The 23,998-nt window shown below is 44.4% G+C and overlaps 1 protein-coding gene across 2 annotated transcripts in view; it reads left to right on the top strand.

Moving 5' to 3' along the window:
- sox5 (SRY-box transcription factor 5) overlaps positions 1–23,998 on the top strand; it is a 202,307-nt gene that overhangs the window by 4,703 nt on the left and 173,606 nt on the right. Inside the window, exon 3 of one of the 2 annotated variants that reach the window (XM_068586176.1) lies at positions 8,463–8,484. The gene's annotated coding sequence lies outside the window, so the exon portion shown is untranslated. Of the gene's footprint in view, positions 1–8,462; positions 8,485–22,404; positions 22,440–23,998 lie in introns of those variants that run through there. The other variant, XM_068586185.1, reaches the window with a different exon arrangement.

Below are 23,998 nucleotides of genomic sequence, written 5' to 3'. Positions count from 1 at the left end.
AGGCTTAGGAGAATACACAAAGCAAGAACAAAAAAATAGAATGAAACCAAAAGACCAACCCCCTCCTTTCAGTTGTTTAATTTTTTTTTTTGAGGTCAGGATTAAAATTCATCAGAGGAACCGTTAACTCCACCCCCCTTCTCCTCTTCTTCTCCTCTCCCACACCACCTCCTGTGTCGTCTCTGTTTCGTAAGCGCAAAGTGATCCATTGTTATTAAATTGATAGATGTGTTGCACGCTTTCATTCCCAGTGGAGGCTTTCAGTAAGTGAGCTGTTACAGTATTTGACTTTAAAAGACGGCAAATGTCCTTAAAGATATCGAGGGGAAACCGGGGATGGATGAGAACGCGGCGCATGTTGCGGGGATGAGAAGACGCTGATCGGGATGAAGAGTTGAATGGGGAAAGGAGCGATGGGGAGAGGAGTCAGGAGACTTCAGTGTCATGTGTGACATAACGCTGAAGTCTCCATGAGCGAGCTGGTACAGTCCGGTCTTCCCTCCCGGGGTGTTAAATACTGACGCTTGGGCAGTGACCCTCGCCGTCTTGACGATCAGGTACCCTCCATCGTAGACCCGTCTGTGTCGTTATTGGACGCTGAGAGCAACAGGCGTGCTTTTAGGAGCTAGAAAGTCCGCTAAGGGCACAAACACAGTTACCAGCAATCGTCTGATTCTTTACTGAGTCACATGCCACTACGTCCGCAGCTTAAGTTACGTTACAAGCCTACTCTTTTCAAGCCAAACCGTGATGTTGTTTCTAACCATACCCAAGCAGTTTCCTATCCTAAACCTATCCGACACATCGCAACGTTAACGACGCTCGGAGCTTTGTAATGACTCCAGGGGCTTCTGCTGCGAAGATGAGTAGGGATGAGATCACTGTGTGTGTGCGTGTGCGTGCGTGCGTGCGTGCGTGGTGTCCCACTGTCACTGAAGTAGATGTTTTGATTACATCTTGTTTCAGACCCAACACATTTAACGACCCTTTAAGATTATTTTTCACCAAGTTGTCTTCACAGGTAAAACAAACGTTCCACAATGAATGAAGTTTTGATCTCTCATGAACATGGTTTGCATTTAGTCGGACGTGGAAACACATTTTTCTGCAAAATGTCAGAGGTAACAATCCAAAGCAGAGCTGTGGATGTGTTCAGACCGACTCGCTCCACACAATCTCACACGTCACAGTTTTTGGTTAACTGCTGCCTCATCATTTCAGCGATCTCATTATTTTCACCTACTTGTGTCTCAATGAAACTTTCTAAACGGGAGTCAGGATATTAAAAGGTCAGGGAATTAACGTCCAAGTGGAAATTTCACCAAAATCAGATTGTTTTTCGCGTCCACAACTTCACACACGTCGTTCTTCATCAGTGGGTCAAGCAGTGCCCACCCCTTAAGACAAACAAAACAAGAACCGACAAAAAGTAGTATACCCCTTGAGGCCTTCCTAATGAACCAAAGTCCAAGTTGGACAGATGCAGCCTATTTCCAAACTTATTTTTTTTTCACTCCTGTTCCTTTGTGCATCAAACTCCTAAAAAAAAAGGAAAAAACACAAAAAAAACCATAACAAGCTCCTTTCATGGATCAAACGAGAGCGGCGGGGCTCATTGTGCCAAAGCGGGATGAAAAAAAAAGGAGAGAGAGAGCGAGAGAAATACCTTATTATTGTTATCAAAGTAAAGCCAGCTCCTCTCCTGCTGCTCTTATGGGACCTCCCTGACTCTCTCTGCTCACGGGCCCAGGGGGAATCTAAACATGACCCGCATACACCCTCCCCTGTTCCTGGAACACACACACACACACACACACACACTCACACACACTGTCTTGGTGCACGTTGTTTCATTTGTGAAATTAGTCCATTCTCTCTGACCCTGTCTTTTCATCAGGCGCGGCGGTGCATATTTTAGTCCCTTTCCTGCGCTTGTTTTACTAATTGGTGGCTATACTTTGCCCAACACTGATATCCTTTGATCATCTCAGATCATTACGTTTACCTCATTAATTTGCTCAATGTGATTCTCCCCCCCCCCCCCGCATCCAAAAAAAAAATTAAGGGTCCGTGCAAAATTGGATTAATAATAGATCATATGAGGGAGAGAGAGAGTGCAATTCCTTTGTGATCTCTCCTCCACTTCGCTCACTCTTTCTCTGTCTTTGTTTTGCTGATTGTTGTCTTATTGTCCTGTGGCGGCACGTTAGCGGTAAAGGAAGAGGTCAATATTTTGGGGAATACAAATACGAATGAGGCTCGGGGCGATATTACGACATACCAGGAGATTTAGAAATCCTGACGGCATGATTTCAAAACGACAGCCGCTCCGCTTTTTACAACGCCGCGTTGCTGTGATGTATTGCAGTGGCCCGCACGCGCCGTCAGAGGTCAATCTCTACTGGAGGAATGTGGCAAATACTTTACGGTCCAGGAAGTGGACCGTAAAAGCACTTTATAGCCACTTGAATTTGACAATTTATGAACCAGAAGTGAAAGAGAAAAGATGTCACCATTCATCCCACATGGGTCAGCAGCATTATACTGAATCGATTTGATTATATTTTGGGACGGTTTTCTGGCATGGAGGTGAACAGATTAGTCTGCAGCTTTGCCGTCCATTTACAGTTCATCGAGAGAAAATTGGAATCTGCAGGTCAGACTTTTAACACAAACAAAAAGCCGTAAAAGTGATGACACAAGTAAACATTTGTTGTTGGGGCAGTCAGCTGGAACGCTGAAGCAGTACCGTCGCGACTCTTTACCGATCAGCACCGAAGAAGGTCGGCAACCAGCGCTCTGTCTGCCATCTCTCTCAGCCTGCAGTCTGCAGTCACTGGCTGTTGTTCGGCACAAAAAAGTTCCAATCCAGCAGTTTCTCACACAAGAATGATATTGATCTTTCCATCTCGCTCTCGAAAAGAAAGCAAATGAGCACATTTCCCAAATTGTTCCCTTTGAGTTCAACAGGCTTGTCGTGCCCACACATCCGAGCTTTCACACACGAAACGCAAACCCAATGACAGCAGGTGCAAACATCCACTTTTACACCATTTTGCTGCATTTGCTCCACATAGAGTAGGTCATGTTTGTTCAAACATACATTATACATTAGAGAGAATCACTGTAATTCATCCAAAGTGCGGCAAGTCTATAATCACACTCCACTTACACTCACCAGCTGCGATTGTAATGGCTTTCAGTACTTCCTGTATCGCACTGTTTCCCGTGCGCCATGCCCTTTTCTGCATCAATATCTCCTGATAAAGATATGTTTTGTTGTTGACAGCTTCATTGTCAATTCGCCCAACTCCAAAACAAATTGTGGCGCACATAAAGACGCGTATCACCCCTCTTCCTCTCCCCCGCTTCCTTTCGTTCTCTCCGGAGCAGATTACATCTCGGATCACTCCGTCTGCGGGCGCCGCTCGGCATTGTGTTGCGACTCTCTTCGCGCTCCCTCTCTTGTTGTCGCGTTGAGTTCTGCGGCCTCGTATTATCATATAGATAAGTGAATGTTTAGCTGCGGCGAGACAGGGAAACACGGCTCTAATGCAGTGTATTGTTGCGTATGTTGTGAAAATTGCCCCCTGTCGCCTCCGCCATTCATTGAATGCGCTATTATGGCTGCAACCGCTGAACATTGTGAGTCTTGTTTTTGGGCTCCTGTGTGTGGGCGGAAAAGATGTTGAGTGAGCGTTTGTGCGTTTTCTCTGTAACTTGGTTTGGTGATGGGAAGGGGGGCCTTTTGGAGTGCGAGTTCGCAAGGTGTGTGTGTGTTTCGTGTGCGTGTTTCTGCATGGACCGCAAGTGGCGGCTCTGGATGTTGTTCTGAGGTGGAGACGAGGGAAAGCGCACTCGATGGCGGTTTACGTTGCACACCGCCTACGACATGCTCGACGTTTTCGTCGAGAGTCGATACATTTACACGATGCCATCACAGGCTCGGTGCACAAAGTGTGTTTGTGTGTGCAGGAGAATTTCTTAGACAATGATGGAGCAAGATTAGGCAGGAGGAAAATCCCTTACCGTGCTCATGGCTCAAATAGCCTTTGGGTACCACTTCTAGTGTGTGTGTGTGTGCGTGTGAGACAGAAAGCAGGAATACACCACTTAACTCTTAAATCCTCGCTCCTGCGGGGCTCCCACTTACACACACACACACACACACACACACACACACACACACACACACACACACACACACACCCGAAAGTCTAATATTGACTGTAGCACCACTGAAATACACAGCCAGCCCTCAGAACATAATTGCCCTGGTTAGATTGGATTATAGCTCTTTGCTGGGCTAGTTAATCCCAGTCCAGTCCAGTGTAGCTCCGACTTGTCCCCCCACTGCTGTCCAGCTCGGCTCAGTTTACTTCAGTCGGTTTTACTAGAACTGTGTGAATTCAGCCGGAGGAGCTTCAGGCCGTGATGTGATGACTCAGAGAAGGAAGGAGACAATCTGTTCCCTGTTCAGCCCCAGGTGTGCATGTGTAAGTGCGTGTGTGTACATATGACACACGTCCTGTGTGTGTGTGTGTGTGTGTGTGTGTGTGTGTTAGTGCAAATGCTCATCAAGGAATTGATGCACTGTGATTAACGCAGCTAAATCTTCACAAACGCTCTGATTTATTTTGTGTATTTATTGACTTTGTGAAGGTAACCCAATGAGGTTCATGAGCAGAGAGTCTGACCGTGTCTACTACCGCGCACTTGCACACTTCGAGCACTGACTTTCAGTGCTTAGTGCGTCACACTGACAAAACCAGCAGAATTCAGTGCACTGAAAGTACCCGGATGGCGCACTGCAAACGGTCAAAAAATGTAGTGTAAAGCGATGGACACTACTCGCACTGAACGGGCGCCATCTTGGCTACGTAGCAGAAGAGGAGGAGCCATTTCGCCAGCTTTTTATTAATTTATTTAAATCCTCCTGCCGCGATTGTGGAGGTGTCGCAGTTTCCACATGGGTTGGAGAAAGGGGAACACAAGGGTCAAAACTAGAGTAAGAAGTGCGTTCATTTTGTCAGTTTTAGTTTTGCGGGTATTGCGAGCTCTTAACGTAAGTGCTCCATTTGATACAGCGCTTATCAGCGACACAGTGCACTACATATGTTAGTGCACTGTGTTATAGTGCACCGTATTGCAGTATACTTTGTAAAGTGTTCGGTAGTAGACACGGCCTCTGTGTTTTCCAACAGCCATTTTGAATTTCTTTTTCTTTTTCAATGAAATACGTGTGAAAGCATGGATGAGGTCTCCGTGACGTGTGTTTCTGAAGAGCCTCTGTGAAGTGCAAAGTGGACGCTCCGGCCGTCCCGGTGGCTGAAAACTTACCGCTTGGTTGTGCAGCAGAAACCATTTCCTTGAAAACCCTCAGCTTGATCTGGAGACTGAGGAGATTCTGGAGACAACACTGCTCTCGTCGTGCAAACGGTTACTGAAGGAACAAAACTCTTCAAAGTGGTAATCCCTCACATTTTCATCAAAAGCGTTGAACTGGCAACCCATCGGTGAGGCAAACAAAGGAAATGCAGAAAAAAGAAGAAGAAAAAGTATCCGATTCCTGCTTTTGAAGAAAAAAAGCAGACTGAAAGTTGACATAACGTTTGGGTCCGTTTAACTCCACCAGATGTTCAACATAACAGCAGTTTTCTTTGTAATTTTAGTGTTTGTTGTTTTCTCGTTTGTGTTTTCCACCTGTTATCTCCTCAGATAGTTGAATGCATTTTTTTTACATGATTGTGGGTCAGTAATACAATATGTGTGTGTGTGTTTACATGTGTGTGTCTGATGCGGTGCATGTGCCAGACTGAGCACAGCTTCCGTCTGATCCAACACACGCACGCACACACATATACACGCACACACAGTTCCTCCCTCCCTCCGCCATGCGTTTTCTTCCACTTTCAACATCCACCCCTTTCTTATGGAAAAGAGCCAATTAGACTTGTGTCTGTTTGTTTTAAACAAAATGGCTTTTAATTAGCGCGATCAAAAAGACTTCTTTCTGCGGGCCCCAGGATCCACTTTGTAGTTCCCCCTCCAGATCGCACGCGGGTTTGATGCCACCTGATAGGACGCCAAGACAATCAGAGCACTTTTATAATGAATACACACTGCATCACTTTGTCTGCGTCCATCGCTTGGTCTCTCTTAAAATCTTTTGGTCTTTTTTGATTTGTTTTTGTTTTCGTATTGTTAGCCCGGCCTCTCCTTTCTCTCGCCCACATCCTCTTAATTCTTCCTGTGTCGCTCCTTTCTTCTCTTTTGTCCTCTGCGTCTCTGATCTGTGTTGTTTTAATGACGCGGTCCAGCATGGCTCTCCGCTGGACAACAACCCGCGTCCTCTGCCGTCCTCTCCAGCTGCACTACTTTTAATATCGCCCATCAGTTTGTTTGGTGACGCTTCATATCACCTGTGCTATGAAGCAACCGTTAATATAGGGCTCATTGAAATACAAGAAAATCAAAGTTAAAAGACAGTTTGCAGAATCAAACCATTAAATTATAGCCATTTCGAAATGACCATATATGGTTACTTACGTGATGAATTTCTACCCCATTTCCGTATGATCTGCCGGTCAAAAGACATGTATTTGGCGTGAGGTTAAATTACATTTAGCTGACGCTTTTATCCAAAGCGACTTACATCGTTGCTCAATACACCGTAGACGCAGCAACGGGGAGCAATTAGAGGTTAAGTGTCTTGCTCAAGGACACAACGACAGGGACTGGCAGAGCCGGGGCTCGAACCACCGATCCTCTGATTGAAAGACGGGCATGCTAACCACAACTGTTGCCCATTCAGGTTCGTGTGTTAACGTGAATATACTTGCCACTTCTTATATTTCATATGAACGTCACCCTAAAATACTTCTAATGATCGAAGCAATGTTCTTTTCAAAAGTCTTGCAAACTGCATCATCTGCATTTTTTTTCTTCACATTTTTAAATCTGTCTTGCCTCCTGCTGCCGGCACTCATTGCCTGGCACACAGCTGGAGCTGCAGGGTGACATGGGTGGATGTCTGAGTGCAAGTGTGTTTGTATGCGTCTGTCTGTGTGCATCTGTGTGTGTTTTTAGGCTTTGCACCTGTAGTTATATATGTGTTGTTTATTTTGCCAGATGCTCTCACACTGCTAACTGTATGCTGCATGTATTGCTTGTGTATGTGTGTATTTCTCTGTTTGTCTGTGTGTGTGTGTCGGTTTCTTTGTCTGGGTGTCAGGTGATGTCCTCTGTATTGTTGGTCTGTTGCTGACAGTGACTGCAGGGAGTAAACATGTGACCCAATCTGCTCACTACTGCTCAGCTCACATGGCTCCTAATTGACATGTGTGTGTGTGTGTGTGTGTGTGTGTGTGTGTGTGTGTGTGTGTGTGTGTGTGTGTGTCTGTGTGTGTGTGTGTGTGTGTGTGTGTGTTAGCTGAAATAGGTTCAACTGACAGCTGTCAGGTTGCTTGACTCAATCACAATCTTCTCTGTCTTGCTTTCTTTTACATATTCTGACACACACACACACACACACACACACACACACACACACACACACACCCACACCCACACCCACACACACACTAAAATGACATCTAGTTACGTGGAGACCTTTTAGCTAAACATTCATGTTCATTATACAATGGATTAAGAATTAATATTATAATATGCCTCTAACAAAGAAGTCATTGCACTTTGTGAACTGGGTTCACTGCGCTGCAAGCTTTTTTTTTCAAACAACAAATAACTTCATGCCATCGATTTAAAAAAAATGACATAACTATGCGACACCTTGTGGCTTTAATTTAAGATTTAACAAGAAGAAGTGCATCTTTATCAGTCAACTATTGGCTGGATTTAAGAATGTTTGCGTGTTAACATGTTTGGCAAAAATCCCCATTTTTGCCTGTAAGGATGATAACGTTACTTCCGAGTGTCGCACCGTGACATCACAGCATGTATCCCGGTGTGGTGACTCCCAAAGCCAGCAGCCTAGCAGCAGAGGAGCTGTGACGGTGCAGTGTGAGTCGGCGGTCAGAGCTGAGCAGTCGCGCCTTATGGATGACTCCCTGGACGATCGCCTGAGCAGTATCCCGGCTTTAATGGCTGCACAAGCCTGATTTATTGTACGAGTTAACCCTGACCCTACTCTACCTCACAGTATCACCTTCATCACCACACACACACACACAGAGACACGTTCATGCCCAAGATTACAACACCACGCACGTGTCCTCGCCTAATGAATAGACAGAAACAAAGCCCAATAGGGACCAATAACGAGACAATACCGATGATATGTAGGCTTACGTTAGAAACGTGTGTGTGTGTGCGTGTGTGGGAGCGCGAGTTAGCTGCACTGTCTCTTTACCTACTACAGTTACGGCCGTATTGTTGATATGAGTAGCACTTAACGTAGACCCCAATTGCCTGTAACCTTCCCTCTCTTTACTTTCCTACAGCTCTCCGTCTCTCCGTGTCACAGTGAGTACTTGCCGTTGTGCCAGTTTGTGTGTGTGTGTGTGTGTGCGTGCGTGTGTGTTGGCGCACTTAGCATCGAGCCCCCTGGTTTCCCTTCATTTCCATATAATTAGATTGTGTGTGAAAGGCTACTTCCAGTGCATTGATTAAGTGTCAGATGAGAGGAGAGGAGCATCTCTGGGCAGAAGAGGGACAGGAGGGGGCACGGCACTACAACAACCTGTCACACACACACACACACACACACACACACACACACACACACACACTGGCAAGCGAAGCCTCCTCCTGTCACTGTTACAGAGGGCGACGTCTGGGCGCCTGAAAAAGGCACCAACAAAAGGATATGAAAGTGTGCTTGTAATAATGACCCACATTGTGTACAGTATGACATTGCCACTGCGTGCTCTCTTCACTACTTTTGTTTTGTGTGACAGAATCAGAGCAGACGGTCGTCGTCCTGTGTTTTTCTCGGACCAGCCCCTGCTGTCTCCGTCTTAATTTATGTTTTGCTGTGGCTCAGTCTGACTCGGGTGTTATACGACCGTCCGCTAGCCTGCCCTATATAAGGGCAAAACCACCGAACTGGGCTGAGCTGTGCTCGGCTAATGGATTACAGTCTTTCCACAACTGCCTGTCCACTTTACCTCAAAGCCAAACTGCATTCAGAGGACAATCGTCCTACACCTTTAGCTGGGTCATAGTTTGGTGTTTCTTTTCCCTGCATTTCTTTCTGACGTGATCACCCGAGGTTGACTAAAACTGATGTTTAATGCAGCGTCGGCGATTCAGGACTTTCAGGTTATTGCATTAATGCTTTCTTCATACGTTACCAGAGTGATGTCGCTGTAAATGCTAAACTTTGAGGCTAAACTTAGTCGGTGAGTGCATGTGACTTCCTATTTCGTGAGCGTCCACTGACGAGCTCATGCCCTTCACTCTTCACTTCGCCTGAAGCCTGTAACAGCTGATACGGCCATCCCGATCAGCAGCGTTCCCCGGGCCCTCCCTGGTTTACACTATTAGCTGTGTCATCGCTGTTGCTATTGTTTGCACTCGTGCAACAAAGGTCTTTAAGGAAGACGAAGCTGTCGTTGGGGACAATGAGTATCTATATCGAAACGTAAACGCAATCTCGCCAGAATTGATCACGATACCTTGATCTGGAGAAAAGTGTCGGGCAGACTGTAAGAATCACTGACTGACTAAAACAACCTAAAATCTCCAACTTTTTAGTGTTTGTTTCTAGAATCCAAACGGACTTGGCTTTGTGTTTGCGCTTGTTTACGTCGTGCAGGTCTTTGGCTGCAGCTCTCCCTTCACCTTTTCGCGACGCCGGACACCTGCTCGTTGCACCGGGTTTGGTGGAGAGCGAACAGGATTGGACTTGGCATGTCAAGTGGGGGCTGCCTAAAGCCCCACACGAGTTCGGATAACAATCCCATCCGCGGGCACACCTGTACCGTAGCTGCTCTCGTGTGCTAAGTGCTAATTAGCAGAACAAAGCATCTGTTGTTCTTTTAAGCACACGACAGTTAAATATTTCATCTATCCGCCTGTCTCCACCGATCCTCAGCTCCGCTGGAGGAGCAAGAGGAGGCAAGCTGACAGCGCGCGCACGCACACGTACACACACACACACACACACACACACACACGTACACATGCATTCACACAAATTAATGCACAAGACAGCATGCACACATATAGACATGCTGAGACACACACACACACACGTACACACACGTACACATGCATTCACACAAATTAATGCACAAGACAGCATGCACACATATAGACATGCTGAGACACACACACACACACACACACACACACACACACACACACACACACCGCCTGCACCCTCATCTAAGCTGACAGCAGCATCAGCATAATGTGCCATATTAAAGTGAACAGGACCTTAACTATACACACCAGTCCCCTCCTTAGAGAGAGCGCTTTAAGCAGAGAGCTGGAGGTTTGGTCTGAGAGAGACGGGGCCAATGGCTAAGTGCTTATTACCCTGCCTCCCTTGATAGTTACAAATATACACTTTGTTCTTCCGCCGTCTGAGGTAGAGAAGAGGGGGGCGATTAAGAGAAAGAGAAAAAGGACCACAACCTGGAGAGAAGGAGAAGGTTAAGTGAGTCGACTGATCTGAGACAGGAAAAAGACGTATCTGATGCTCCGTCTGTCTCTCTTCCCATCCTCGTCTTCTCCCCTCTGCTTCTCCCTTCCTCTTTCTCCCCCCATCTCTGCCTCTCGTGGCTTGAAGGAGGAGTGTGGGGGCAGAGCGCTCTCGTCTTGTTAAACGGCTGGCAGATGACAGAAAAATTAGAGGCATTTCGCTCTTGACAGGTTGTTGTGTGAGCGAGCGTTTCTTTTTTTTTCTCTCTTCTTTTTTTTCTACTTCAAATGTTTTTTGTCAGTTTGTTTTCAGTCAAGCTGTCTCGGCAGCACAATAAGTGCAACCGGTGTGTGTGCGCGCGCACACACACAGACACACGCGCACAGACACACACGTGCACGGTAAGAATCACACATGCAAAAACACATGTGCATGTTTTTTTTTTGTGTTCTCATAGGAGACGGATCTGATTTTGTGTTCTTAGATTGGTGGCAATGGGAGGAGGGAGACGAGCCGCTCGCTCACAAAGACGTCTTCCCTCCGCTAATTATCGAGACAGGCTTTGATTGCCTGTTTGGAAACAGTTTTTCAAACAGCTGTAATGACGATGATTAGGCAGCGCTGCGAGTTCTGTGCAGGCGTAGGGAGGAGGGCGCAGTCGGTCCATCCAAACATCTCGCCACCTCGTGTTTACACGCAAAGATGTGTGTGTTTTTCCCGCCGCCGTGTTCGCATGTCATCTTTTAAAATTACTTTTTTACATTGCAGTGCGGGCTTCTGCCTCATCCCTTCTCTCTGTTTGAGCTGACAAAGATGCCTCCAGGTACTAACCACCACCTTCTGAAACAGTGGATGTGGGAAAATTGTTATTTTTGTACTTTAAGGTAAAGTGGTACACCCCCGTTCCTGCTTTACTGGGTTCCTGCAACTACTGGATATATTTTTGTCTTTTGCAATCGAAAACAAGCAAACAAAAAGTATCCCTCGGACATTTGGGACACTTAGCGAACTACTTAGTGAACTTATACAGACATCCACCACATCGGTCCTATGAGTCTTAATTAACACTGGAACATAATTCAATAGTTATAACTTCATAACAAATGCGTTTACTGCATTCGTACATGAAAATGAGACGGAACGATACGAGGAAATAAATGCTTTTCGACATCCGGATTTTAGGGGCCGCTCATCGTTCACGTCTTCTATTTGAAGCGTCTTCATTGTGCCAATGAAGACGCTGATCGGGAGGTCGGCATTAACGCTTTGTAGTCGCAGATCACAGTCAAGACGTGTCCTTCGTCATTATGTGTTCAAATGTAATATCATAAAATTTAGTTTCAGGCGAGAAACTTGAATAAATCCAGTTGTGGAAAAGAGATGTTTTCACACATGAAATAGATATTAGAGGAGGAACGATTACATGTTTAACTTCCTAGCACGAAGCAGATTGTAAGATGTGAAACGTTTTTTTAATCAAAGGAAATATTTGAAAGAAAAAAGGCACTTTTCATATCATTTGAATGTTTTTATGCGCATAACCACTATAGATGGCAATAATAAAGTAAAAGAATCACATTTAGATTTTTCTTTTTTTTAAACTAAGAGATAAAAAAAGGTTAATGAATTGCCTGTTTATTTATTGGCGGGCAACATGTTCAACACTCTGATGAGCTTGTTTTCTTTGAGGTTCCTCAATACTGCTGTAGAGAATTAAATTGTATTGAAGACGCCTGCTTGAGATGTGGCATCTTATTTTCCAGGGGGTCATGTGGACACGCGTACAGACTACGTAACATCCACAACAAATACACTCGCTTCCCCTCTTCCATTGGGAAACACAACTCACAACTTCTGTGAAGCCATTTCAGCGACGCGTAGAGAAAAGGTCTGGCATATTTCGGGTCCTGTATAGAGACCACCTATCAAACTAATAAGCATCATCGGCTGGTAAAGGTAGAGCACCCTAACTTTGTGGCATACCGAGAAAGTGCAAAGGCCTTTGAGATATTAGGCCTCCTTGTATGTGTTGCTCACGTGACGGTGTGAACGTGATTTTTGCGGATGCTTGCATTGCGAGTTGGAGATTCATTTTGTTATTTATTTTTTAGCTTTGGTGGAAGTTTGCAGAAGAAGGAACAAAAAGCAAATGATGCTTCCCTCACCAATGATGTGAGTCACTGGTGAAGAAGTTTCTCCTCTTCAGTGCATCTAAAGGGGAAGAAATAAAGGCGATGACACAGCAACATGAGTGCAACAGGAAGCTCCACAGTTTGGCTGTAATGATTAATTTGTGGTTAAATTCCCCTCCGTTGTAACGTGTCTATGGTGGTTATTCTCTATTGCATTTGTTTTAAATCTGTTACAAATCATGTTACAGTTTATTGTGGGTGTAGAGGGAATGCAAGTTTTATTGCTGCGGGTTAACATTAACCTGGAGAAACTTGAGCGGTCCGACCCTCATTAGAGTGGGGAAGCTTTTGAAAATGAGCACAACACAGGAGAGGCAACCAGCTTCTCATTAGAGGTGGAGAAGGACGGAGAAAGAAACAGAAACAAAGAGAGAGCCACAGTGCGAAAGGAAGAGAGAGACATCCTTGATGTGATTTCTTCTGAAGAGACGACAATGCTGTTCAAGTGAAGGGAAGTCTTATATGTTTCTCTGTGTGTGTGTGTGTGTGTGTGTGTGTGTGTGTGTTTTAGTATCAGAGATAAGCTGATCAAGGCAGAGGCTGTTCATGTTAAGTGGCTCTAGAGAGCTTGAGATGGAGGGAGAGGGAGGGAGAGGTGATATCTGCACATTTGTGTTGATAAACACGCAACACGAGTCAGCATCTGTATCCTAAAGCCTGAATGACCTTGTGGTTTAGGTCACACACACCACACACCATGCACGCACACACGCACACGCACACACACACACACACACACACATGCACGCGCACACACACCCCCTGGGACAGCATCGCATCGCTAAGCAACAGCTTGGGTCCATGTTTACTTCCTGTTGTCGATCACATCCACTGGAACAGGAAATAAACTGGGAGACATTTCTCGTGTCTACCTCACAACAATGAAACTTCTACCTCACAGTCAAGCTTCTGTCTAAAATTACTAGGCCATATTTTTAAGAGAATTTTCATTTCAGCCAAATTTGAAACGCAAACATCAGAATATTATTTGAGGAACGATAAAGTCTCCTCATCGCCCCACACAGATCTGATCTGTCGCTTCAGTGGCCGTTAAAGTCACCTGCTTCATAATGAATGAATGAAAGGTAATTAACAAATGAATCGCTGATGAAAATGATTGCTAGTTGAGGATCTAGTTGCAATCCTTCGACCTATAGTTCATCGGGAGTGTGCTGCAACTTATTAGTCTAATGTGGATTCAGATCATGTTACATTACAGAGAGATGTTTACTAGTAATTAAGTTTCGTAGCTTCATGTGATGTTCATTTTTGCAGTTAAAATCAGTATCTAGACTAATTCAGGATCTATTGTGCTGTTTCTGTTTCTGTGCTCCCCAGTGATCCCCTGTCAATCAAACCGTATGGGCGGGCCCGCTGCGCCCTATTTTCTGATCACATTGCTCTCGCTGGATCCCTTTTCTTTTTTATTACTCTATGCAGCTCTGTCATCTGTCGTCGTCCTTGCTAACCACCACTCAGATCTTTGTGACTTTTTCCACCAGAAATGTAGATCACTTCACTTCGTCCGCGACAGAGGACTCTCCAGCCTGACAGTGCACATTCAGAACGGCACATTTTAAGCTCTTTCATGAACTGGATATGTCAGTCAACGATGAACGGTAGCAAAACTGACATCAATGTTATCACTGTAAGGAGGGCCAGAGGGCACAGCTGCTGTTTTGGCCTACGGGAATGTATCAGCATCCACACACCCACAGTAAACACACACTTAAAGTAGAGCAGGTAGGGAAACGCACACACAACACAAAGGCATAAACTCATGGGTGAAGCACGCACGCACAGTCGCATACGACTGCCTTTTTAAACACCAACATATGTTACACCTGGGATTAGCTAGATGTGTGTGAGATCAAATGTTGTCCACCATCCCCCTTCCTACTTCCCATTATATCTTATGTGGAGAATAATCCTCTTGTGGAATTAATCTCTTTTGAATAGTGTTTGTTACCACGCTGAGATAGAATTAAAGCGCTTGTTCCACATCTGGGTGTAATGTATATGTATGTGTATGAGAGAGCATCACACACACACACAACACGTGTATATATATATATATATATATATATATATATATATATATATATATATATATATATATATATATATATATATATATATATATGCACCGTTAAAGTATTTCTATAGATTCTCAGTCTGAACGTGATTGGCCCGTTTTGGCTTTAAACAGATTTGGTTTGACATTTTTCTCACTTCATTTGCTGTTTTCTACATCCGTGTATGTGATACATTAGTGGCCTATTTTTTATATTTATGAACTAGAGTGAGGCATCATGAATTACACCTTGAATCCTTTTGAATACAACCAATTGTCTGCTTTGGTGAGTATGGAAGGAAGCAGCAGCTACTGGATCGGTCCTGGCTGTCACAGTTCAGCTCCAGACTCATTTTGTATGAGTGAAGAAAATCAAAGCTTTCGGGTCACAGTTACACGTCCAACCTGACCGGCGTAGACCGCAGGCTCGATTCAAATTTAAGCATATCTGTACTGACTGACAAACTGCAGATTGATGTGAAAAACATTGCTGAAATGCATCAGGTGTAAGAAGTCTAATGGTTTTGAATTATGAAATATGTTGTTGATGTTAACTATTGCAACATATTGGATGGACAGACATATAGTTCAGCTTAAGAATGAATCGTACATAATTTGGTTAACTCTTCAGGTCTAAAGCTGTGATCCAGCCTTTTTTTTCTTCTTTTTTTCTTCTCCATACGGCAGCCCATACAAAGTACATACAGTCGCATGTAGTATGCACTAGATTGGGGCATACTTCTTCCTCGTAAGATTGCATCTTGAATTTAGACCCTCTTATATATCCACTGCACAGAGGATTGTGGGTCAGAATAGCCAGAAAAGCATGCCGGCTTGCAGACGGCAAAACGCGACCGGATGCAGTAGAACATCCTGGTATTTTTGGCACACTGCTTTTGACATACTATGTATTAGGCCATATTAAATCTATATATTAGAGCATGCTAAATCTATACGTTAGGGCACACTTATAACACACTCATGACCAAACTACTGCAAAACCAACAACGCTCCCATCAGCCCCATCTTTAAACGCTAATTAACAAATACGAGCATGCTAACTCCAAGATGACTGTCGGCAAGTTATCATGCTGGTGTTAGCATTTAGCTCAATGCCCTGTCACAGTACAGTCTATAGAGCCGCTAGCATGGCTGACAACTCAACGTTGACATGATGGCACGTTGACAAAGGAAACATTTCACTTGCACCTTACTATGTAGCACCACCAGCATGCACAAATAATTTCATGCTGTTTCCAGAATGACCCCCCCCCCCCCCCACACACACACACACAACCACTAATGACACAATTAAAGGCCTTCATTCTATTTGGCATGAAAGGCAAAGTTGTTGTTGCCATTTTTGGCTAATTTGTTGGCTGCCAGTCAGGTGAGTTCGGTTCAGATTGTCCACAGCGATATGTTCGGCAGCTGAACCAGCTGAGCTGACTTGTGGGGAGCCAGCAGAACCACGAGACCGTACATCTGTCTTCAGAGGGCGGGCCGGGGCTCCGACCCACAAACGATATCGCTCCCCCGAATGTCAGTCGTTTTACTCGGAACAAGTATTCCCGTTAAGACATTAAAGGAGCGCATCTGGTCCTCGCAGAGCGTCTTCAGACGCCGGGTTGCTGCGTCGGAACCCGGAGAGGCGGCGAGACCTCCGGCCGACAACGTGCCAAACGTGTGTCTTTGTTGCCGTCCGTCTCTCAGACGGAGGTGAGAGGGACAGAAAGACGGGACACGAGAGATAGACAGGAAGAAGGAGAGCTGTAATTTAGCCGGCTGACAGAGGAAGTGAGATCTCTTGGGGGTGTGTGAGTGTGACAGTCTAAATGAATAGAGACATCAGTGCGCGTGTGTGTGTTTGTGTGTGGACGGTTTGTGTGGTTTGTCTGTGCTTGGTGTGTTTAACTCACCCTGTCAAACCCAAGACAGCCCTAAGTGTTTTTATCAACCTTCCTCCTCCTTTCTTCTCCCTGTCAGAGCTCTGTGGGGTGAAGCGTGTGTGCGTGTGTATGTATGTGTGTGTGTGTGTGTGTGTGTGCGTGTGTGTAAGTATGTTGTGTTGTCTTGTGACTGCCAAAAGGGAAATGTGCAACAGGTAGGTGGTAGCAGCAGAGCGCGCACCACAAAAATCCCCAATCCTCTGTTCTTCCAGGGTTGCCGAATCTCAAGAGAGAAAACGAGCAACTTGGACCGTTCGGGTGCATCACCGGGCAAATCCTCATTGTTCATAACGTGACTATTTGCAGGCGTTCAGTCACATTCGGCTCAGAAGAATCTTTACAAGCGCTGCACATGAGGTTAATAGCTCAGCCCACTGCTGTTTGTAAGAGCCAGATCACTTATAGGTTGTTCCTGCGGCTTTTGTGGTCTTTTAATAAGCTGTGAAGGAGGAGGTGACGCTCTGGGTATCGCGGCTGAGCCGACACCGTTGCTCTGTGTCACCAGTAAGTGGAGCTCCACTGCTGAAAGCCACCAATTCAGGCGGGGACAATGGTGTTGTCAGTGTAGTCAGTTTCTGTTTTTGAACAGTTTTAAAGATGTGTTTGTGTCTCCAGAGGTAAATTTGGCCAGAATGTTTGAAACATTTTCAGGCTTTTGTCTTCTCGGAGGCCGTTGACCTCGACACGGAAATTGAATGGAACAAACTCAGCCATCAGTGTAAACTCCCAACGTGAACAATTTGAGCTTCTCAAGAACCAAAGTGTCGGACAGTGAGAAGTTTCTCACTGGATGGTTGCATAAAAGCGCCTCCTCTTCTATTTTCCTCCCTTCTCCCTGCGCTCCTCTTCCGCTTTACCTAGAGCAGAAATTATACAAGCAGTTGTGCAAAATAATAAACAACTCTCAGTGATTGGGTCAAAAGGGCAAATCCGCAATGGATCCCCAGCCTCCAAAAATCCATAGTTCATGCTCTATCCATAGTTCTCACTAAAAACCTGCAGTGTGTGTGTGTTTGTTTGTGTGTGTGTGTGTGTTTGTTAGCCCACAGCTGAATACAAACAAACAATTGTGCTTCCAACAATTAACCTCCTCCATGGTGATTGTGTGGTTCATATCAGCGATAGACTCGAGCTCCAGTGTCAAATTAATTGCTCCTCACATGTTATATGCTTTCATTCTGCTTTTTCTCGGTTCTCTTTGACACGTGTCTTTATCTCCTAGACTCAATGCAGAGACGTTGACTGTACGTCTCCACACTGCACACAATGTAACCGTACGAGGATTTTGTGTAGGTCTTGTAAACAAATGAAAAGCTCTGACGTGTCATACATTTCTAGCCCCTGCAGTACTTCAGTTGTACAGAAAGATTAATCTATCTGGTGGGAGGGAGATTACATTAGACAATATCTGAAAGCTGCTAAATCCTATGAGGAAAGACTCCTCTAGGAAATATACCTCAACCCTTCTCCCTCATCTTTTTCTCTTTCTTGCCGTGATGTTTTTTAAAGGGAGAGTCACAAGATCACGGGCGTGAACGTAACACGGTCTTTATTCCTGTCACATTCAACACCATTTCTCAGAAGCATAACTTTAGCACTATCGCATTTGTCTAGTCTTCAATTCCTTCCTCTTCTTTTGAGGCTCTTCTTTGTGACATTTTTGCTTCCCTTTTCTTCTGAAAGAGGTTTCTCGTTCTTTTATTTTAGCACTACTGAGCAGAGAGTGGTGATAGAAGTGTGATTCTTTCGGCTGTTTTTAAACTACTGCTTTTACATTGTTCTCATAAATGACCACTTCTCACCAATAAGTCAAACCACCTAAGCCACTCAGAGGAATCTGAGGGCTGAGAAGTGTTTTGCGTACCGCTCTTGTGCATACCTGCAAACATTTAGGTTTAAAAAAAATAAATCCTGCAGGGTTGATGTAATTTTATTACAATCATGACAAAACAAATTTAACACAGAGATGTTGCAGTTCAACACAGGTACAACACTTGTATACATTTTTATCAACATTATTCATAGCATGAACAGTATTATTGTACGTTTTTACCCGCTAAAAGTGACCAAGGGTGCTGCTGATTGAAGCCGGCTGGTTGACCAAGTTCAGTCCAACTTTGCTCCACATTTGCAGACACATAAAAATGTATTTTGCCGGAACACAGGTATGCACTTTTGTCACATGACATTTGAGTTTCCCCTCAATAATCCCCCTTAATCTATCTCCTAATGTTGCTGAGTGACATTAATCCAATAACTTGTATTTCCTGCAATAGCTTCCATTCATTTCAGACTAAAGATACTTCCTTAACCATGTGACCAGGTTTTCCCCCTCCTCTTCTTGGGGCCAGGGTCTCAGTGAGATGAGTAAGCTGTCCAGCGTGCAGTTGTATTGAAGTGGTTGCGAGCTTTTTGCCTGCACAAAAGGCCTTTGTTTGGTCTGGACATCAAGAGGTTTACTGTCGGGTTTCATCAGTGAACAAATACACAGTGAACCTTTCCGGTGGGTGGATGTATCCTTGGATTATGAGAAAGATAGTGGCAGTCCACAGCTCTTGTGTGCTGAGTCACAGCAGGCCCTGCTGTGGACATGTTTATATTTCCATTTACTTATTGTTTATTTAACATAAAGTACTTTTTGCGTTCCTATAACAAGTATCGTCAGTGTTTCCTCTATAATTGTACAGGCCTGGCACGCCACCAGGCCTGTACATGAGCCCCACTCCAAAAGAATATTTTCATACCAAAAATAACGACAAATCTCCACTGCAGTGTTTCCCCCTCTGTTTGTTCTAGAATTGTGAGACTGTAGATTATATTAAACGTATAATCTACAGTCAAAATCACTTGGATTTACTTTTTCAGTAAAGTAATCTTCCTCATGGGATGTACAATCATCAGCTTCTGCGTCCTCAGCGACTCTGTCGCTGTTGTAGAAACTGACCAAATAACAGGATACAACAGATTGTCACTAAATAGATCATCTTCACTTCGTCCCAAAATAATGACTGTATGACTGTAATGAAAGAAAACTGGCCTCACTGCCAACATGCTTACATAGCATATAAAGATGTGAATCACATGTTCCCCTTTGTGCCCCAGCAGCTTCCGACACACTCCCACCAACGAAACACAGCATTTTTTGGGTTTTGTGTACACTTTCAGTCACCGATTGTTACACCGTCTTCTGTGCGCTTCGCTATGTTTTAGAGTCCGATCGAACGTTGCGATGAGGCTCGGGTGAAACGGGTTGGCTAGAGCGAGAGTCGCAAGCATCCTGGCAGTTCACAGAATGAATCGCCGCCAACAGAGCGAGCGCATTGCACTTCTGAACGTGAGCAAAAACCTGGAGGTGACACAACATTTTTCCTCAGGACACCAGTTACCTGCCGTTTATCCCGTCGGTCGGATGACGACAGTCGGCATGACGGATCTGATCTCAGACTAGCCAACAAACCCGCACGTGGATCTATCCGATTAAGACTGATTCCAGATCTCAGCCGCGAGGGGTTGGAGCGCTCCTAAACAGGAAGTGGATGAGATCAAACGCACCAATCAGATTGCGGTTTAGTGAGACTAAACAGCATCACCCCACAGGAAGGAAGTAGCTACGTCTGAATTACACAGACGACCATGAGTGTGTGCGTGTGTGTGTGTGTGTGTGTGTGTGTGTGTGTGTGTGTGTGTGTGTGTGTGTGCGCGTGCGTGTGATTTACACAGACCAGCATTTACATCCTACACCCAAATATTTACCTCTGTGCAACTGCTACCCTCTAGCGCAAAGCTGTGATTAGGCAGAGGGAGTGTGTGTTTGTCTGGCGGCCTACAAAGTGTGTGTGTGTGTGTGTGTGTGTGTGTGTGTGCGCGCGTGTGTGTGTGTGAGAGAGAGCGAGAGAGAGAGAGAAGGGGAAAGATTGGTGGTCCTACATGGACCACCTTGGTGAACAATGGCTCTTTTATTCCACTGGAGCATTTCACTGGACTCTGTGTCTCAGAGCGCACACACACACGCACACACATACACACACACACACACACACACACACGCACACACACATAGCCAGACAGGAAACACACACATATCCATGCACACACACAAACAGGCATTAATTTGGTAACTCTTTGGGGGTATCCAGCCGGGGTCAGTTTTCACTCAGACTAGACGCATGTGTGTTTTCCTGTGTGTACACGTAGTTAGTCAGGTAATTTGGCCCACTCGGCTGCAGCTTCAGACACTGTGGAATGTGGTCGTGGTCGTCGGTTGCAGTTTTTGGTTTGAGCGGGCAGCGCAAGAGAAACAAACCAGGGGAAACCTCTGTAGCCGAATACTGTTTTTATTTACTCCAGAGGAGTCTGATCTTAATGAATTGGATAAATGCTCTTTACCAGCAAAAAGGTGACGGCCATCACTTTTTGTTCCTGCTCAAACTAAGATGGCCAGTCACTCCACATAGAGAATGGCTAAAAACAAACTGTACTGGATTTGTTGTGAGAAGTTAAGAACAAAAGACAAGCAAGGTCTCAAAACTGAAATTATCTCCACCCTCAGCCGCCATGAAATATTCTCAGGGTAACGCCAAAGTTGGCAGCCTTTCCTCCAGCAGATGGGAAAATGGGAAAGTATTAATGTGTATAACACAGCGAGCTCTGAAGAACAACGCTATCTATGGCCAAACACTGCTTGACGTATTTCTGCCTGTGGATCGTCACTTGAAATCCACCTGTAAAGGTTTTTTAAAAATCTTTTTTTATAATCGAGGAACCTTTTTGTTCTGGTGTTAAATGTATGTATATATACGTATATAAAATGTCTATTTAACAATAACCACAAATGTACAAACAACCAAGATGATGTATTCAGATTAATGTATTTATTTTACTTTGATGTAAAGCCAAAAAGGAAAAGCAGTAAAGTGTCACACGATATATGTGAAAACCAGCTATTTGTGGTTATTGATATGTATGGCTTGATAAAAATATTTGAAATAACTATCAATATCAAGTGTTGTACATTCATTTTCAGAGACTTGAAGAAGGTAATGCATCCCACTACACGCTTATGTTGCTTTCTATTTTCATTTTTTATTTTTAAAGTCATCATTAAAATGAATGCAACATCCGGTCGGACTGCGTCAAGCGTGACCATATTCCCAAAACCACTGCACCTGTCAACTATTTCACACGCTATGTGATCAAAGAGTTGAATACGGGACAGAAAGGATGCAGCCAAGGCAGCGGGGGCGTCCATCTTTGTCTTCATCTTTCAAATGAGAAGCCGGGTGAGTTCATTGTTACTGCAGCATCGTAGCCTGTGAACCTGAGTGTTGTGCAAATCTCTCTGTTGCCCTAAAACACGTAATTACTATAGGTTTGCCATCTGCAACTGTCCCAATCCCTCCTCTTGATTGCATCGAGCCCCAAATGACCAGATGTTTCATCACTATTATGGCATTAGAGCTGAGCTCAATAGGCAGATGTGTGTCTCTCTCGGCTGATTGTTGTCATGATAGAGAATAGTCTGATTACCTCCTCTGATTAGGCCAATGGGCCGCTAATCCTCCCACAGATCCAGTGTGACAGCCCTGCCCTGCACCTCTGAGAATGGGAGCAAGCAGGTTATACAACTCACACACACACACACACACACACACACACACACACACACACACACACACACACACACACACACACACACACACACACACACACACACACACAGTAGATATCAGGGTCTGATGTTAGGGTTTGTGACGTGAGCTTGGCCACTCATCCCAAATGTCATGTTTATCTGATCCGTATTAAAGACCCTGTGACAATGGAGCAGATGGGGCTGCCTTTTGTCCTACAAGGACACACACACACATATTATATATATATATATATATATATATATATATATATATATATATATATATATATATATATATATATATATATAAAATATCTATAAAAAATATCTTTCCCTCTGTCTCTCAGTGGGCCGTTTGAGCCGGGTTCAGGTTGTGTGATTGTGTTCAGCCGAGCAGAGTGATAGTGCTCTACAGGGGAGCTAGCATGCTCTCACCACGCCAGACGGACAACATCACGCGCACACACACACACACACACACACACACACACACACACACACACACACACACAGTTCACTGCAACTCCTGCACAACATATATATATATATATATATATATATATATATATATATATATATATATATATATATATATATATATATATAAAATCTCTTGCTGGTTCTGCTGTCCTATAAGCAGCTGTGGTCAACTGTCTTTGTCAGGGTTTCACAGTGTTTTAATAATTATTTCATGACACTATCTGCTGACTGCAGCTGTCTATCGGCTTCTTCTTGTGACTCTTTGGAGAGAGAGTGGCACATGTTAAATTTTAACAAAGTTGTCAAGTGCTTTTCCTTTGCAAAGACAATGTTACCAGTATATTCAATCCATCATTGTTTACATCTACGTTTACTAGCTGGCAGTCCTTCGCCGGGGACAAAGGCAGTGAGGAGTGATGACTCACCACAGAGAACAGCTCTGTATTACCACTAAAAAGTAAAAAGAAAACCTCCAGTGGAAACCTCTAAGAAGTCACACAGCCTGAACCTCACCACCACATCATCGCATCCTAATTAATACCTTCCTGTTTCCCAGCATTGGCACGTCAGTGGTCCAGAAAAGACTATTTTCATCACATTTGGCACATCCGGGCTTCCGTATGTTGACTGCTTCTTCCTGTACAAAGTGTTTTATTGTGTACTACGGGCGTCAAATGATCCATTTGTTTTGCCCTTTGATAATTTAGCAGTCATGTTGCACTAATGGATTTCATGAAACTTTTCTCACTTTTCCACTGTAACTTTCTCATCGTTGCGACGGCTTTTTATTTAATACGTTGTACGGTGTGTGAACAATTCACATTCAAATCCATCCAAAAGTATTCGTGGTTCAACTTTGAATATTATCTTCCAAAGTCATTTTAATACAGAGCTAAAATTCTTTATTAAACACCCCAATTCATCTGGATCAATAGTGAGCCTCATAACACTCACTTCAAAACAATTTGTAGTCTCATATTTTGGAAGAAAACTACTGTGCCAACCATCGAATAGTGAATGAATAACCCACATTGGGAGATGATGCATTTAAAAAAACAACAAAGT

This window comes from Clinocottus analis, unplaced genomic scaffold (assembly GCF_023055335.1).
Source record: "Clinocottus analis isolate CAN_PGR_092001 unplaced genomic scaffold, fCliAna1.0.p SCAF_20, whole genome shotgun sequence".
Classification (NCBI taxonomy): domain Eukaryota; kingdom Metazoa; phylum Chordata; class Actinopteri; order Perciformes; family Cottidae; genus Clinocottus; species Clinocottus analis.
Note: the sequence above shows the minus strand (reverse complement) of the source record. Positions and strands in the feature narration are given on the sequence as shown.